At 39.8% G+C, this 15578-nt stretch overlaps 1 protein-coding gene and 1 pseudogene across 2 annotated transcripts in view; both read left to right on the top strand.

Annotated features, from left to right (window-relative positions):
* The first annotated feature begins 331 nt into the window (after positions 1–331).
* On the top strand, positions 332–483 carry LOC112447632 (uncharacterized; annotated as a pseudogene).
* A 2481-nt stretch (positions 484–2964) lies between these two features.
* Positions 2965–15578, top strand: part of PJA2 (praja ring finger ubiquitin ligase 2) — a 72699-nt gene continuing 60085 nt past the window's right edge. The window contains exons 1-3 of one of the 2 annotated variants that reach the window (XM_059888080.1): positions 2965–3059; positions 3991–4078; positions 4963–12700. The gene's annotated coding sequence lies outside the window, so the exon portion shown is untranslated. 2 annotated transcript variants of the gene reach the window in all.

The following is a 15578-nucleotide window of genomic DNA, read 5'->3' as shown; positions in this document are numbered from 1 at the left end:
TGAAAAGACCCTGATGCTGGGAAAGATTGAAGGCAGGAGGAGAAGGGGATGACAGAGGATGAGATGGTTGGATGGCATCACTGACTTGATGGACATGAGTTTGAGCAAGTTCCAGGAGTTGGTCATGGACAGGGAGGCCTGGCGTGCTGCCGTCCATGGGGTCACAAAGAGTCAGACACCACTAAGTGACTGAACTGAACTGATATACCTATATCTATCTATATATCTATATATATAATACAATACATAAGTATTTAGTACTTACTACATGCTAGGTATTGAAATAGGGGGAAGGGGACATGGCACAACCTTTGAAAAAATGACATAGCCCATATTTACCTGACAGGGGAGATACAATGATCACAAAGGTAGTTTTTCCAAAGTGAGGCTCATCCATTGCACTCCAGATGTGCTGACCCCTGCAATTTCCCTAAATGTGGGAAACTCGACTGCATAATTTGTGGTAATGGGGAACTTTCCCCCCAGGGGGAAAAAAAAAGAATAATATAGCCCAAGGACACAACATAAATAGATTATAACCAAATGGGTCAAAGATGTCAGATAAGTCAATTTCGACTAGACCTTAATCCTCAATATATGCTCATTGTAACACATCAACAAGCTAAATGCCAAACCCAGAGGCACCATGACAGTTCCACAGGAGCAAGTATATAGTGAGTGTAGCCTTTTGATTCTAGAATACATGGAGTGTTTCTCAAAGAGTAACACAGATCAAATCTGATGCCTTGGGACATGCATGCAGGATTAAAAAAAAAAGACTCACATAGTGAGAGAGTGATTCCTATTTTGGTTCTATTTTTCTCTCCTTTGATTACATCATGATAAAAATGCCATTTCCCTGCTTGCTTTTAAAATGTTTCTAGTGCTTGGTAACCTGTTTTTTACAGGCAGTAGGCTTTAGGCTTAGAGACTTTAGTAGAAAAAATGCTCTTTAATTCCCAGATTTTAAAAACTTTGCTTTATGTTCACTTCTCCTTCAGTTGCTTTCAACTTGGGAGAGGTGATACACGGTTTCAATTTACAGTAATTTACAAAGTCTCCCTCTTAAAGAAATTGAAGGAAAAACAGATTTATTTAAAGAAAATAAATACTACTGTGAATGTATACACAGATACAATATGGAAGAGATTAAAATTTGGAAAACCCTGCCCTAACAAACAGGTTAGTGTATCCAATTGGATCAGTATACAACATCCTAAAAGGAGACAAGGGAAATGTGACTCAAGTATCAGTTCTTCAAAGAGGAAGAGACTTGGGTGGAGAAAGAGCAACACCTGTGAAGCAGAGAAATATCAAGCAGGAAATGGTTTCTTGGTAAGAAATGTACTACATCAGTGGGCTGAGAGTTTTGTTCCACAAACTGCCTAGCCAGTTCTCACAGTCTAACTTTTATAGTAAATTTGGGATAATTTTGTTTTCATCAACAGCAAAAAAAAAAAAATTAGTCTGGGTTCACTGGCAGGAGACTTTGCAGTTGCCAGGGACAGCAAGAGAAGTGGGGCTCTTAACTCTTGGTGCAGGTGATAAGCTACATGTATCCTGGGCATTGGGCATGTGTGTGGTGGGGGTGAAGGGGCTCGTGGTAAGATGGGAGGAGAGTGGGCCTGTAATTACAGAAGCAGACAGGTTCAGCATGAAAAGGGGAAACGTGCAGGGCGAAGAAACAATTCAGCATCAGGGACACGACTGACTAAACTGTTACCCATGTTTAAATTAAGCAAGGTGTCCAAGGACTACAGCTGTTGTATTTATTTTGGTTTCAAGTGATGGGACCTGGTACTTACCAGCTTGACAACCCATCAGCCCCAAGGTGCAAACTGGAAGCCTCTGGTCAGGCCATGGCTATACAGAGGAAACGCAGGCATCCCCATATGACCCGCCCCCACCCCAAGAGAATCAAAAATGAGGGGACAGACGACTGCCTGCTGGACTGCAGGGTGGGAGGGGAGAAGGCTAAGGTGGGCAGGGAGGGGGAGCTGCCCTTCCTCCTGCTATCTTCTCTCGGCCTACCCATGACGCCGGGAGACCTTCATCTTGTTAGTTAGGTCTACAGTCAAATTAGGATTGATTTTGGAAACTGTGGTGCTGGAGAAGACTCTTGAGAGTCCGTTGGGCAGCAAGGAGATCCAACCAGTCCATCCTAAAGGAAATCAGTCCTGAATATTCACTGGAAGGACTGATGCTGAAGCTGAAACTCCAATACTTTGGCCACCTGATGCGAACAACCGACTCATTGGAAAAGACCCTGATGTTGGGAAAGATTGAAGGCGGGAGAAGGGGACGACAGAGGATGAGATGGTTGGATGGCATCACCGACTAGCAAGCTCAGGGTGTTGGTGATGGACAGGGAAGCCTGGCGTGCTGCAGTCCAGGGGGTCGCAAAGAGTCGGACACGACTGAGCGACTGGACTGACTGAGGATTCATTTTGACACCTCCGTCTCGCGTGCTGCGCCTTCATTTCTCAAAGCCTAACTGCGCCAGTCCTCCAGATCTCCGCACGGCGTCCCTTCCCCTGAGACCCCGCCCTTGTCTCCCGGCTCAACCCACTGAAGGCCTTGCGGGCCCGGCCCGGCCCGGCGCCCCGCCCCCTCAAACGTCGCAGTGCTGCAGGGAAAGGGGGCGGGGCTTGGCGGGGGTGGGATTTGTCCTTCCGCTGTAGGGCCAATCGGTGAGGCTCCCCCTTGCCGAAACAGGGGAGCGGGGCGCAAAGACAGGACAAGTGTTTTCCCCTTCTCCGCCACGTCCCAACTACTGACGCGCGCCCACTCCTCAGGTTCCGATTGGGCAGGAGGCTTACCCCCGCAGCGGTCTATTAAGCCTATTGGTCGAGCCCGCTTTGGGGGCGGGGCTTGCGCGCTCCCCGCCCTCGCCTGCGCCGCGGCGCAAGGGGCGGGGCGCGCCGCCGCCGTCCGTGTTTCCGCCGCCGCCGGCTCCTGCGCGTTGGGCGGGGGAGGAGTCGGAGGCGGAGAAGAAGGCGGCGGCGGCGGCGGGTGGAGGACCGAGCGCCGTCCTCGCTCCGGAGCCGCTTCTCAGCTCGGTGAGGGGATTGCTTTCCTTTCCTTTAAATGAGGCTGGTCCCGGTGTCTGGTGTGCGAGGGTCACGGCCGGGAAGCTGCCGCCTCCGCCGCCGGCGTCTCTCCGTCCCGGCCCTCGAGCGGGGCCCGTCCGCGGCCCGCCGCGCCGGCCATGGTGGGTGGGGTCGCTGGCTGGGAGAGGCCGTCTTCGCCGCCTGGGCCCGTTCCTCCAGCGGCGGCCGCGGGGCCTCCGCAGGCCGCTCCCCCTCGCTGCCCTTGGCGGCTGGGCCCGCGAGCGCTGCCTTTCTCCGTCAGCGCGGCTGTGTGAGGAGAGCGTCTCCCCCGGCGCGCTCACCGCCCCCCGCGCCCCCGGCACCCGGTGTGGAGACCCCCGTCACCCCGCTCACGCACCCCGTGTGGAGACCCCTGTTAACCCCGCTCACCCCATTCAGTCACCCCGTGTGGAGACCCCCGCTCATCCCACACAGTCCCTCATTCATTCACCGCGTGTGGAGCCCCCCCCCACCCCGTGTGGAGACCCTCGCTCACCCTTGGAGACCCCCCACCCCGGTCAGGCACCCCGTTAGAGCCGAGCCGTCGGACGCCGCGGGCCTGCGGCAGCTCCGCGCCCCCGAAAGCCGCCGTGGCCGTCGTCCCCTGCCCCGCGGTCGTCCCCGAGGCTCGGGCGCGCAGACCTCCGCCCAGGCCGCGGCCGTCACGCGCCCCGAAAGCAGCCCCGCTCCCCCGTCAGCGCGGCGGGTCAGGGCTGGCCCCGGCCCCGGCCCGGCCCGGCGGTGACGGCTCGTCAGCGGCTCTGCGCGCGTCCAGGGCCTGAGCGCCGCTCGGACCGAGGCGAACGGGAGAGGGGCAGCCTTCTTGACTGCGAGGAAGAGCTGTTGAGAAGACTCCTCTCTCCGGGCCTTTTTTTTTTTTTCCTCTTTTTTTTTCTAACAGACGCATAGGCACTGCGTTGAGTCGGCTGCTTCCGGGAAAGTTGTTTTTTTAAAGGCCTAATATAATCTTTTTAATCATGACTTGTTTGGTAAGTTAAATTTATTTACATTGGCAGCCCCAAGGCAGTGGCACCCCACTCCAGTACTCTTGCCTGGAAACTCCCACGGACGGAGGAGCCTGGTGGGCTGCAGTCCATGGGGTCGCGAAGAGTCGGACACGACTGAGCGACTTCACTTTCACTTTTCACTTTCATGCATTGGAGGAGGAAATGGCAACCCACTCCAGTGTTCTTGCCTGGAGAATCCCAGGGACGGGGGAGCCTGGTGGGCTGCCGTCTACAGGGTCGCACAGAGTCGGACACGACTGGAGCGACTTAGCAGCAGCATAGATCATTTGCAGAGTGTGTAAATAAACACGAAGATAAACATTTAAAAGATTTTTAACGAACGTTTGGACTTTTCCCCCCATGTCTTCTGGAATTTATTATTTTATATGAAATTTTAATTTTTAAAATTCAGTTACAAACATGCAAACTAGATGTAAAATTTCAGCAATACAGAAAATGAACCATTAACTACAATGTGAACATTCCTTTTTATCCTCCAGTCTCGTTCCTGTGTCTAGAGTTAACAATACTGTACGTCTTCTAACGTACACTTTTAAACACATATGCATACATGTAAAGTTGGGAGAGTTTGGTGGGAATACACTAAACACCTTGATATATCACTTGCTTTTTTCGCCAAATTATGTATCTTGGCCATCTTTCCTTGTAAATTATAAGTCCCCTTGGTACTTTTTAAAAGCTAAATATTTAAATAATTTCAATGGGCTGTAATTTACTTAACTGTTCCCTTACAGAAAGACATTTAAGTTAGTTTCTTTTTCTAATCACAAATAATGCTTTATTTGAAGCCAAGTTTTACAGTTACTTGTTTTTATTAATATCCTTTAAATTTTCTTAAATTTTAGAACTTCAAACAGCATGGAAGGACTAAGGTGAAAAGTGCATCTCCCACTTCCCCTTCTAGTTCTGCCTTCGTTCTGAGAGTCAGCTGTTCAGTAAACTTCCTCTTTATGTGATTATTTCTGGAGCATGTATTCCTAGAAATTGAATTGCTAGATTAAAAACAGTATGCATTTAAGTTTTGATAACCTATTAAATTTCTCCCTACTTAGTACTCTTTTCCAAGTTAATCTTATGCATTCTACAAATGAACTTTAGACTCAACTTGCAAATTAGATAAAAGATCCTTTAGGTGTTTTGAGTGAGGTTATATTGAAATTTTAGATTAATATGGAGCATATTGTACTTTGTGATACTGAATCTCTCCCCTCTGATAGATATGTATAGCATGTCTCTTAATTCACATCTTGCTTAAGGAAAGTTTTATAATTTTATTCCATAAAACTCTATGGCATTCCATCTTGGTAGCTCTGGTGGATAGAAACTTTAAGTAACATTTATTTCTCACCCCCCAGTTATACCAAAGCTTTTGAATTTTTTTCTGCTTATCATGTATCTAACCACAACTGATTATCTGCAAATATTCACAGTTTTGTGGCTTTTAAATTTTATAATTTTGTGTTTTCCTCATTACATTAGGACTTCCCTGGTGGCTCAGCTCGTAAAGAATCTGCCTGCAATGCAGGAGAACCGGGTTTGTTCCCAGGGTTGGGACAATCCCCTGGAGAAGGGACTGGCAACCCACTCCAGTATTCTTGCCTGGAGAATCCCCAAGGACAGGGGAGCCTGGTGGGCTGCAGTCCTTGGGGTCACAAAGAATCTGACTGGACTGAGTGACTTAACACTTTCACTTCTTTCTCATTACTTTGGCTGGTATACATATTTCTTTCTCATTACTTTGGCTAGTAACATTTTTATACAATGTTAAATAATAGCAGTGATAGTTCACAACTTGGTGGTGTTTTAGACTTTAAGGGGATCTGATGTTTTAGCATCAATTATGATGTTTACTGAAGCTTTCTGATAAATGGAGAGTATAATAGGTTAAAATATTTTCTTGTATTCTTAACTTTCCAAGTGATTTTATTGTTGTTTTTAACTTCTGATGATATTTTAAAAAATCATAAGTGGGTATTGAATTTTATTGATGTTTTTGATACCTTTTGAGTATCTGTATAGGGCATCACCAGTATTCCCTGCTTAGTATTCTCCCAAAAGAGCTGTTTTTTACAGAATCAATTTTATTGAGGATAATTTACTTACAATAAAATACATAGATTTAAAATGTATGGCTCCGTGTGTTTTGACAGATGTATATACAGTCATGTCACCACTACCACAATCAAGAGTAGAATATTTTCATTACTACAGTCAAGATATTGAATATTTCTCTCATCCCCAAAACTTACCTTCTACCCTTTTTCAGTAAGTCACTCTTTTACCCTCGGCTCTAGGAAACAGTTTGTCCTCTTTTTCGCACTCTAGATGGGTTTCATTTGTTCTAGAATTTTATATAAATAAATTATGTAATGTATATTCTTCTGTGTCCATGTTTTTTTCTTTCACTGTGTTGTTTTTGAGGATAATCCGTGTGTTTGTATGTTTAGCTGGTTCATGGCTTTTGTTGCTGAGTAGTAGTTTATGGTGTATAGATTTACCACAATAATTGACCATTTCACCTATGTATAGGTATTTGGATTGTCTCCAGTTTGGGATTCTTATTAATAAAGCTCTACGAACATTCATTCATGAATGTGTGAACATATATTTTCCTTTCTCTTGGTTAAATACTTATAAATGGATTTGTTGAGTTGTATTGTAAATGAATGTTTAATTGTAAGAACCTGTCAAACTGTCCCCCATTTTACAGTTCCAATTGCTCTATGTTCTTATCAAACTTAGTTAATGTTAGCCCTTCTTGTGGGTATGTAGTAATATGACACTATTTTAAATTTGTATTTATGTGATGTCTAATGATGCTGAGAATTTATCATTTATTATGGATCATTTGTATGTCTTCCTTTTAAAGTATGTGTTCAGATATTTTGCTGTTTTTAAACACTGAGTTGCTTGTCTTACTGAGTTGGAGGAATTCTTTATACAGTTTTCTGTAGAAGTCCTTTGACCCGGACAGATGCATACATACTCAGTGCAATCTGAAGCTTACCTTTCAGTTGGCCCAGAGGAGCTTTTAATTTTGATTAAATTCATTTCATCAATTTTTCCTTTTATAATTTGTGTTTCTGTGTTCTAAGTTTGCTCAGTACAAAGTCAGGCATATTTCCCCTTACATTTTCTTCTTCAAATGTTACTGTTTTTATGTCGAGGGGTAGCAGTCTGTTTTGAGTTATTTTTGTATATGGTGTGAAATAAGGATTAAGTTTATGCTCCCAGTTCCAGCACCACTTAGTCAAGTCAGTTTGACCATGTATGTGAGTGTGTTTCTGGACTATCCCCTTGATCTCTGTTATCTTTCGTTTTGCCAGTGCCACTTTGTCATTCATGATAATTGTTGCTTTATAATAAGTTTTAAAATCAGATAGTGTAAGTTCTTCAACTTTATTTTCCAAAATCATCCTGGATATTTTAGTTCCTTTTGCTTTTCTGTAAAATTTTTTAGAAGTAACTTGTTGGTTTCTACAAAAAATACTCGGGATATTACATTGAATACATTGATCAATTTGATAAAAATTGACATCTTAATATTGAATAATCGTGTAAGCACATGAGCTATCTCTGGTTTTAATCAAAGGTCTTCATTTTCCTTCATTAATATTTTATGGTTGCAAGATACAGAAGTTGTTGCTCTTGTCAGATTTATATCCAGGTATTTCATCACTTCTGATAATATTGTAAATGATAATATTCCAAAGTTTCCATGTCCAGTTGTTCACTGACAGTATGTAGAAATACAGTTGATTTTGTATACTGATCTTGAACCTTGCAACCTTGCTAAACTTACCTGTTCTAATAACTTTTTTTCCTTTGTGGATTCTTGTGGATTTTCTCATGTAGAAAGTTCGCATCATTTGTGAATACAAAGCATTTTTGTTTCTTTTGTTTTCAACTTGTATGTAGCCACCTCCACTGTACCTTTTTTCCCCTTATTGCCCCGACTAGGACCTCCAGTATGATGTTGAATAGGAGTGGTGAGAACAGGTATCTTTGTCTTATTCGTAATCCTAGGGAAAGAAATCTTTCAGTCTTTGATTAGTAAGGCCACTAAGGCCTTTTATCAGGTTTTATTATGTACTACATGTTATAGTTAAGTAAAATAATCCTTTAATCAAGTTAAGGATGTCCCCATTCTGTTTTTAGATGAGAATTTTTTAATCATGATTGGACATTGAGTGTGCTCAGATGTTTTAAGTGTTATTTGTTTAGATGATCTTCTGATTTATCTTCCTTGGTGTGTTAAGATGAATTACATTGATTTATTTTCAAATGTTGAGTCAACCTTGCATTCTCTAGATATGCCTCACTTGGTTATGATGTATTATCATTTTCATAAGTTAGTAGGTTAGATTTGCTAATATTTGTTGAGTGTTTTTTTGTATCTGTGTCCATGAAAGATACCTTTTTGTGTAATATTTTTGTACCAGGATAATGCTGGTCTCATAGACTTAAGTGTTTCTTCCTCTGTATTTCCTGAAAAATTTTAGATATTTCTTTCATAAATGTTTATCAGAGTTTGCAAGCTAACTTATCTGGGCCTAGGTTTCTTTGTTGAACAGAGATGGATTTAGTTACCTTAATAAGTATAGGATGGTAAGGATATCCTAATTTTGTCTTAAAAACATTGTCAGTCTTTGACTATGTGAGTCACCTAATATATGAGTTTTAGTAGTTTGTGCATTTCAGGGAATTTGTCTCTTTATTAATTGCCATGAAGTTGTATCTTATTGTCCTTTAATAGCTATGGCATCCGTAGTGATGTCTTTTCTTTTATTCCAGATGTTGTCAGTGTGACCTCTCTCTTGTCTTTATTAGTTCATTTCCAGGTTTATCAATTGTGTTAACTTTTCTAAAGATCCAGCTTATTATTTTATTACTTTAAAAAAAGTTTTGAGTTACACTGACTTTAACTCTTTACTGTTGCTTAAGTGCTTTGGATTTAAATCCACTCAGTTTTTTCAGGTGTAAGCTTAAAAGGCTGTTGATTTGAGACCTTTCTTCTTTTCCTTCTAAGTACTACATCACATGGTCTCACATATTTTTATGTTGATATTTTCTGACTTCTTTTGTGACTTTCACATTCACCCATGGGTTATTTAGATGTATATTGTTTAATTCCCAATCATTTGGTGATTTTTGCCCATCTCTTTCTGTAACTGATTTCTATGCTTAATTTTATTGTAGATGGAAAACATACTTTGTATAATTTTGTTTGACTTCTTTGAAGTTTTATAAATCAGAATATGGTCAGTCTTGGTAAATGTCTGTGCAATTCAAAATAATGTATGTCATGCTGCTTTGGGGCAGGATATTCTATAAAGTCTGCATTCCATTTTAAATACTAAATTAATCATTTGTATTAAATATTCTGTAATTGTTAGGTCAAGTTGACTTGTGATGCTTGTTAGGTTTTCTCTTTCCTTACTGAGGTTTTGTCTACTTGTTTTTGTTGGTCATTGCAAGAAAAGTTGAAGCCTTTAAGTGTAATTGTGGATTTGTCTATTTCTGCTTCATCTTCCAACTGTTTTTACTTCATATATTTTGAATCTCTGTTCTTAGGTACATATTTGTTTAGGAGTGTTATATCTTCTTGGTGAATTGACCCCTTTATCATTATGTAGTATCCTTGTTTATCTCTGGTAATATTTCTTCTGCAGACTACTTTTCTGATATTGATAGTGCTATTCTATCTTTTTTTTGATTAGTGATTGCATGATTAAAAAACTTTCAAAGGCATTTATTTAAAAAAACACTTTGAAGACACCCATAATATGAAGATAAAAAGACTGAGTAAGTATCCAGTACTTTGGCCACCTCATGCGAAGAGTTGACTCATTGGAAAAAACTCTGATGCTGGGAGGGATTGGGGGCAGGAGGAGAAGGGGACGACAGAGGATGAGATGGCTGGATGGCATCACTGACTCGATGGATGTGAGTCTGAGTGAGCTCCGGGAGTTGATGATGGACAGGGAGGCCTGGCGTGCTGCGATTCATGGGGTCGCAAAGAGTCGGATACGACTGAGCGACTGAACTGAAGTATTGTTTGCAAGTACTCACCAAAAGTAAACTGATATGCCTGCATTAGTCATAATATTATTCAAAATAGACATAAAGGAAGAAATATTACAAGAAATAAACAGGAAAATACCATAATAAGTAGGTCAATTCATCAAGACAATATAATAATCCTAAGTGTATGTGTATCTGATAACATAGCCTCTGAATATAGAAGTTAATATAATTAGTAAAGATAGGTATGCATTCATAACTGGAGATTTTAAATATACATATGGTATAACTGATAGAACAAATATATGAAAATGTCAGTAAGGAAATAGGAAATTTGAATGACATGATTAATCATCATGATATAATTGACATTAATAGAACATTTTATCTAACAACTGAAGGCTATGCTTTTCTTTTCAAGCACATATGGGACATTTGTCAAAATATTGTGGTCCTTAAAAAGTATCGTCAAATTTCACAGGATGGAAATTATATAGTACATGTTCTTTGAACCCTGTGGAATTAACTACAATTCAGTCTTGCCTGGGAAATCCCTTAGACAGAGGAGCCTGGCAGGCTACATACAGTCCATGGAGTTGCGAAGGAGTTGGACATGACTTAGCAATTAAACACTTTAAAGACGCACATAATACAAAAGTAAAAAGCGGCCGAACAACAACAGCAACATAAAAGTAACTAGCTAGGTCCATGGGGTCGCACAGAGTTGGGCACAACTGAAGTGACTTAGCATGCATGCATGCATTGGAGAAGGAAATGGCAACCCACTCCAGTGTTCTTGCTGGGAGAATCCCAGGGATGGAGGAGCCTGGCGGGCTGCCATCTATGAGGTTGTACAGAGTCAGACACGACTGAAGCAACTTAGCAGGAGCAGCAGGCTCCAAATGTTTGAAAATTAACCAAGACATTTTAAATAGCCCATGAATCAAAATGAAGTCACGATGAAAATTAGAAAACATTTTTTATCTGAAAAATAACAAAAAGATTACATCGGAGCTTGTTGAGTGCAACTGAAGCAGTGCTCTGAGAGCACTCTATATACAGGCATACTTAAGGTTTTATTGTGTTCTGCTTCATTGCACTTCATGGATACTATGTTTCTTTACAGATTGAAGAATTCATTAGTGCTACTTGTCCAGTAGCATTTTCTCACTGATAAAGTTTGCATATCCTTATCAATTTAGGAATAGAAGAAAAACAGTGTTAATTTTCTGTATAGTATCAGCAACAACAAAATGTTACAGCGGATACAATACTCAGTGAAAAACCTTGTTTCATGTCCCCTATCTTTTTCTCTATTTAACTACATTGGAATCCTAACCAGTGCCCTCAGGTTAGAAAAGGTTAATTAAAAAAAAAATGGAAAAAAAATTTTAAAGTGTTTGCCAGTAAAGATTTAGAATATGTGAATTTAAAAAGATACAAGGGTACAAAGACAACTTGCAAAAATGTAAGTGGTGTACTAGCAACCAAAAAGTATAAAATAAAATTAGAAAAGTACTTTTAGCAAAGCATCAGAATATGTAAGATACCTAAGAATAAATCTAATAAAAACTTTGGCAAAACTTCTACACTGAAAATTATAAAACAGTGCTGGGAGACATTTTAAAATACCTAAGTATGTGGAGAAATACTTCATCTTTATATAATAGGAACTCACTATTGTTAAAATGTCAGTTTCCTCCAAGTTGAGCTATAGGTTCAATATGATTTCACTTAAAATCCCAGAATTTAAAAATTATGATGAAATGGATTGCAAAATTTATATCAAAATGTGAATGTCTCAAGACTTGGTATAAAGTTAGAGTAATTAAAATAGTATTATATTTGAACAAGATGGACAAAAAGACCAGTGGAGGACTGTGAGTGTCTAGAAGTGGAACCTTCACATATGTAGTATCTTGGATTATGACAAAAGCTCCAGTGAAGTTAAGAAACATGTTTAATAAATTGTGTTAGGTAAATTGGATATTGAATATTTGGGGGAAAATGAACCTTGATTTCTACCTGATACTGTATTCATATGAGTTGGATCTGTATAACCTAGAATTATCAAGGTTCTAGAAGCAAACCTAGAATGTCTTCATCACCTTGGATTAGACAAAAATTTCTTAAATAAAACAAAGTTGGTAAATTAGACTACACTAAGTTATGAATTTCTATTCATGAAGATGTCATTAAAGAGAACAGGCAAGCCACAGACTACAAGAATATACTCACATTAAGTAAATCTGGTGAAAGACTTGTATCCAGAAAGTATAACTCTTAAAAATAGAAAAAGGCAAACAACACACTTTTTAAAATTTGCAAGAAAGCAGGCAGGTTCTTCACAGAAGATATCCAAAAGGTCAGTGTGCGTAGGTAAAGGTACTCTACATTATTACTCATCAGGGAATGTCACAATGAGGCACCATCCCATCACACCCCCACCAAATGGCTGAAATTAGAGACTGACAATATCAGGTGTTGCCAAGGATATGAATCAATATCAAGTGTTGCCAAGGATATGAAACAACACTCTTACATATTGCTGGTGGGAATGTAAGTCGTTTCAGCCGCTTTACCAAGCCGTCAGGATCTGTTATAGCCAAACGTACCTCTGTACTGTTACCAGTAATTCCAGGTCATGGATACTCAAGAAAAGTTGAAAAAAAAAAGTCCATACAAAGATGTTTATAACAGCGTGAATGAATCTCAGAAACATTGTGTCAAACAAAAGTAAATAGACACAGAAGAGTTTATGATGTATGATTCCACTTCGAGGAAGTTTAAAATCTGAAAAACTTAACTGGGGTAATGGAAGTCAGGAGAGTGGTTGCCTTTGGGTTGAGAGGAGTCAGTGTCTTAGCAGGGATGAGAGAAAACCCTCTGAAGTGATGATAAATAATTTTTATTTAGGTGAGTAGCTAGATATATATGTAAAAATTATTTGGATTGTAATGTATGCTTAAGAGTTTTGTATGTGAACAATTCTTCAATAAATGATTGCAAAGAAAAGGGAAATAATGTCAAAGTTTTCATGGAAATTTCCAAACATGTCTGTAGAGTACAAGGAACCCCCATGTACATACCATCTTGCTTCAGCATTTTGCCTTGCTAGGTTTTTTATATCTCCTCAACCTTCACTCATGTTTCTCTTTTTTTTTTTTGATAGTGCACACATCTCAGGATCTATCACAGATACATTATTCTGAGCATATTTTGTGTTTTTTAGCATCAAATGACATTTGTTACCTTTTGGTATGCATAACATTGAATTTTTTATTTTCTTTGTTTTCTGTACCCTGGTTTTTCCTTTTTCTGGTTTATTGACATGAAAATAAATCTCTACAGCTTTTTTTTTTTAATTGAGGTGTAGTTCATTTACAATGTTATGTTAGTTCTTCCCAACTTTTCTGCTTAAAGCTGATTAATTTGTGTATCTCGAAGGAGGGTCGGTTGAGCAGAAATCTTCTTATTTGTGACACTTGAATCAGAGATCTTCCTATCTAAATGAGAGGTAAATTTGAGGAATATTCTTCATCTCTTTTAAATGAATTAATATTTTATTCTTTCATCTCGCTTTTCTTTGACTCTAATCTTCTCCTGCCTTAGCCAATTATACTTTAAGGTAAACCACAGAAATTATTGTTCTAGTGTGTTGAGAGTTGTATTTCACTTCTTTCCTCAAAGATTGCTATTGATAGTCTTAAAAAATCTTTTTTTACAAGACTTTTCTTTAACAGAATGAGAAGTTTATAAAAACTTGGTGAGATACAAGCTTTGCCAGAACAGAATTTGAAAATAGTTTTTTGTGTTATGTTTGAGTTACATTTTGTAATGTAATTTTCACTGTACCAGTGCTCAACTTATTGTTCCTTTTTTACAATAGTTTGCAAAACTATCTTCAGAGAAGAGTAGTAGTTAAGAGAAGAGTAATAGGTAAGGGAAGAGTAGTAGATAATCAAGTATAGCCTTCTGTCTTATCTCTTGTTACTAGGGATAACAAACCCGTTTCATCTCAGAAGTTTTAACAGCTGTCCCTTAAAATTTCTCTCTGATTTAGGTATTATTATCGTTTCTAAAGTTGTTCATTTGCAGAGTTTGCTAATCATACCTTGGAAGTTTTCTTGTGATGGTGGTGGTGGTCATTCACTTAGTCATGTCTGACTTTTGCTAGCCCATGGACTGTAGCACGCCAAGCTTCCCTGTCCTTTACTATCTCCCTGAGTTTGCTCAAACTCATGTCCATCAAGTCAAACTCCTGTCCATTTCATTCTTCATCCCTTGTCCTCTTACCCTCAGTCTTTGCCAGCATCAGGGTCTTTCCCAATGAGTCAGCTTTTCTCATCAGGTGGCCAAAGTATTGGAGCTTCAACTTCAGCACCATTCCTTCTAATGAATATTCAGGGTTGATTTCCTTTAGAATTGACTGGTTTGATCTCCCTGTTGTCCAAGCTACTCTCAAGAGTCTTCTCCAGCACCACAGTTGAAAAGCGTGAATTCTTTGGTGCTCAGCCTTCTTTATGGTCCAAGTCTCACATCCATACGTGGACTACTAGAAAAACCATAGCTTTAACTATACAGACCTTTGTCAGCAAAGTGATGTCTCTGCTTTTTAATACACTGTCTAGGTTTGTCATAACTTTTCTTCCAAAAAGCAAGTGTCTTTTAATTTGGTGGCTGCAGTCACCATCTGCAGTGACTTTGGAGATCAAGAAAATGAAATCTGAGACTGTTTCTACATTTTCCCCATCTATTTGCCGTGAAGTGATGGGACCGGATGCCAAGATCTTAGTTTTCTGAATGTTGAGTTTTAAGCCAGCTTTTTCAGTCTCTTTTTTTTCACCTTCATCAAGAGGCTTTTTAGTTCCTCTTTGCTTTCTGCCATAAGGGTGGTGTCATCTGCATATCTGAGGTTATTGACATTTCTTCCCACAGTCTTGATTCCAGCTTGTGCTTCATCTAGCCGGGCATTTCACACGATGTACTCTGCAAATATGTTAAATGAGCAGAGTGACAGTATACAGCTTTGATATACTTCTTTACGAATTTTGAACCAGTTCATTGTCCTTGTTCAGTTCTGACTATTGCTTCTTGTCCTGCATACAGGTTTCTTAGGAGGCAGGTAATGTGGTCTGGTATTCCCATCTCATTAAGAATTTTCCACAATTTGTTGTGATCCACACAGTTAAAACCTTTAGCCTAATCAACGAAGCAGAAGTACATCTTTTTGTGGAATTCCTTGCTTTTTCTATGATCCAGCATATGTTGGCAATTTGATCTCTTGTGTAGCAGCCTGTAGCTTTAAGTCTGTGGTTGGTTGCTTGATTTACTACAATTAGTTGTAGTAATATTTCCAGTTGCTTAGTGATATATGGAATTAATACCACTTTACTCCTCATTTATTGTGTGTATACTAGTTAGATGTACTGAATAT

This window comes from Bos taurus, chromosome 7, assembly GCF_002263795.3.
Source record: "Bos taurus isolate L1 Dominette 01449 registration number 42190680 breed Hereford chromosome 7, ARS-UCD2.0, whole genome shotgun sequence".
Classification (NCBI taxonomy): Eukaryota; Metazoa; Chordata; class Mammalia; order Artiodactyla; family Bovidae; genus Bos; species Bos taurus.
Note: the sequence above shows the minus strand (reverse complement) of the source record. Positions and strands in the feature narration are given on the sequence as shown.